This window comes from Delphinus delphis, chromosome 5, assembly GCF_949987515.2.
Source record: "Delphinus delphis chromosome 5, mDelDel1.2, whole genome shotgun sequence".
In the NCBI taxonomy this organism is placed as follows: domain Eukaryota; kingdom Metazoa; phylum Chordata; class Mammalia; order Artiodactyla; family Delphinidae; genus Delphinus; species Delphinus delphis.
Genome location: NC_082687.1, coordinates 40204052 through 40207479, shown reverse-complemented (window position 1 = coordinate 40207479; position 3428 = coordinate 40204052).

The following is a 3428-nucleotide window of genomic DNA, read 5'->3' as shown; positions in this document are numbered from 1 at the left end:
GAGCCGCAGCATAACAGCGTGGACCCCAGAGACGGGCATGAGATGCTAAGGCTGCTGCTGCTGCCACCAAGAAGCCTGTGTGCGAGCACAGGTCACTATCCGCACCCCCCTCCCGGGAGCCTGTGCAGCCCGCCACTGCCAGGGTCCCGGGATCCAGGGACAACTTCCCCGGGAGAACGCACGGCGTGCCTCAGGCGGGTGCAACGTCATGCTGTTCTCTGCCGCCGCGGGCGCGCCCCGCATCCGTACCCCTCCTTCCCCACGGCCTGAGTGAGCCAGAGTACCCGAAGCAGCTGCTCTTTTAACCCCGTCCTGTCTGAGCGAAGAACAGATGCCCTCAGGCGACCTACACGCAGAGGCGGGGCCAAATCCAAAGCTGAGCCCCAGGAGCTGTGCGAACAGAGAAGAGAAAGGGAAATCTCACCCAGCAGCCTCAGGAGCAGCGGATTAAATCTCCATAATCAACTTGATGTACGCTGCATCTGTGGAATACCTGAATAGACAACGAATCATCCCAAAATTGACGCCGTGGATTTTGGGAGCAACTGTAGACTTGGGGTTTGCTGTCTAATTTTTATGTTTATCTTAGGTTAGTTTTTAGCACTTGTTATCATTGGTGGATTTGTTTGTTGGTTTCGTTGCTCTCTTCATTTTTTAATTAAAAATTTTTTTCTTTAATAACTTTTTAAAAATTAAAAAACTTTTTATTATTACTATTTTTTCTTTCTTTTTTTCTCCCTTTCCTTATGAGCCGTGTGGCTGACAGGGTCTTGGTGCTGTGGCTGGGTGTCAGGCCTGAGTCTCCAAGGTGGGAGAGCTGAGTCCAGGACACTGGGCAACCAGAGGCCTCCCAGCCCCACATAATATCGATCAGCGAGAGCTCTCCCAGAGATCTACATCTCAACACTAAGACCCAGCTGCACCCAATGGCCAGCAAGCTCCAGGGCTGGATGCCCCATGCCAAACAGCTAGCAAGACAGGAACGTGACACCACCCATTAGCAGAGAGGCTGCCGAAAATCATACTAAGTTCACAGACACCCCAAAACACACCACCAGATGCGGTCCTGCCCACCAGAAAGACAAGATCCAGCCTCACCCAACAGAACACAGGCACCAGTCCCCTCCACCAGGAAGCCTACACAAGTCACTGAACCAACTTCACCCACTGAGGGCAGAAAAAAAAAAACAACAGGAACAACGAACCTGCAGCCTGCATAAAGGAGAGCACAAGCAGAGTAAGTTAAACAAAATGAGAAGACAGGGAAATATGCAGCAGATGAAAGAGCAAAGTGTAAACCCAACAGACCAAACAAATGAAGAGGAATTGGCAGTCTATCTGAAAAAGAATTCAGAGGAATGATAGTAAAGATGATCCAAAATCTTGGAAATAAAATGGAGAAAATACAAGAAACATTTAAAAAAGACCTAGAAGAAGAGCAAACAAACAATGATGAACAACACAACAAATGAAATTAAAAATTCTCTAGAAGGAATCAACAGCAGAATAACTGATGTAGAAGAATGGATAAGTGACCTGGAAGATAAAATAGTATAAATAACTACCACAGAGCAGAATAAAGAAAAAAGAATGAAAAGAATTGAGGACAGTCTCAGAGACCTCTGAGACAACATTAACTGTATGAACATTCGAATTATAGGGATCCCAGAAGAAGAAGAGAAAAAGAAAGTGTCTGTGAAAATATTTGAAGAAATTATAGTTGAAAACTTCCCTAACATGGGAAAGGAAATAGACAATCAACTCAAGAAAGTGCAGAGAGTCCCAACAGGATAAATACAGGGAGAAACATGCCAAGACACATATTAATCAAACTATCAAAAATTAAATTCAAAGAAAAAATATTAAAAGCAGCAAAGGAAAAGCAACAAATAACATCCAAGGGAATCCCCATAAAGTTAACAGCTGATCTTTCAGCAGAAACTCTGCAAGCCAGAAGGGAGTGTCAGGACATATTTAAAGTGATAAAAGGGAAAAACCTACAACCAGGATTACTCTACCTGGCAAGGATCTCATTCAGATTTGATGGAGAAATTAAAACCTTTACAGACAAGCAAAAGTTAAGAAAATTCAGCACCACCAAACCAGTTTTACAACAAATGCTACAGGAGGTTCTTTAGGCAGGAAACACAAGAGAAGGAAAAGACCTACGAAAACAAACCCAAAGCAATTAAGAAAAAGTTAATAGGAACATACATATTGATAATTACCTTAAATGTAAATAGAGTAAATGCTCCAACCAAAAGACATAGATGGCTGAATGGATACAAAAACAAGACCCATATACATGCTGTCTACAAGAGACCCACTTCAGACTTAGGGACACATACAGACTGAAAGTGAGGGGATGGAAAAGGATATTACATGCAAATGGAAACCAAAGAAAGCTGGAGTGGCAATACTCATATCAGACAAAATAGACTTTAAAATAAAGACTATTAGAAGAGACAAAGAAGGACACTACATAATGATCAAGGGATCAACCCAAGAAGAAGATATAACAATTGTAAATATTTATGCACCCAACATAGGAGCACCTCAATACATAAGGCAAATGCTAACAGCCATAAAAGGGGAAATCCACAGTAACACAATAGTAGTAGGGGACTTTAACATCCCACTTTCACCAATGGACAGATCATCCAAAATGAAAATAAATACGGGAGCACAAGCTTTAAATGACACATTAAACAAGATGGACTTAATTGATATTTTTAGGACATCCTATCCAAAAACAACAGAATACACTTTCTTCTCAAGTGCTCATGGAACAATCTCCAGGATAGATCATACCTTGGGTCACAAATCAAGCCTTGGCAAATTTAAGAAAATTGAAATCAATCAAGTATCTTTCCCGACCACAGTGCTATGAGACTAGATATCAATAACAAGAAAAAATATGTGAAAAATACAAACACATGGAGGCTAAACAATACACTACTAAATACCAAGAGATCATTGAAGAAATCAAAGAGGAAATCAAAAAATACCTAGAAACAAATGACAATGAAAACACGACGACCCAAACCTATGGGATGCGCAAAAGCAGTGTTAAGAGGGAAGTTTATAGCAATACAATCCTACCTCAAGAAACAAGAAACATCTCAAATAAACAACCTAAACTTACACCTAAATCAATTAGAGAAAGAAGAACAAAAAAACCCCAAAGTTAGCAGAAGGAAAGAAATCATAAAAATCAGATCAGAAATAAATGAAAAAGAAATGAAGAAGATATATTTTTAAAGATCAGTAAAAAGAAAAGCTGGTTCTTTGAGAAGATATACAAAATTGACCAACCAAAAGCCAGACTCATCAAGAAAAAAAGGGAGAAGACTCAAATCAGTAGAATTAGAAACGAAAAAGCAGTAACAACTGACATGGCAGAAATACAAAGGATCATGAGAGATTAC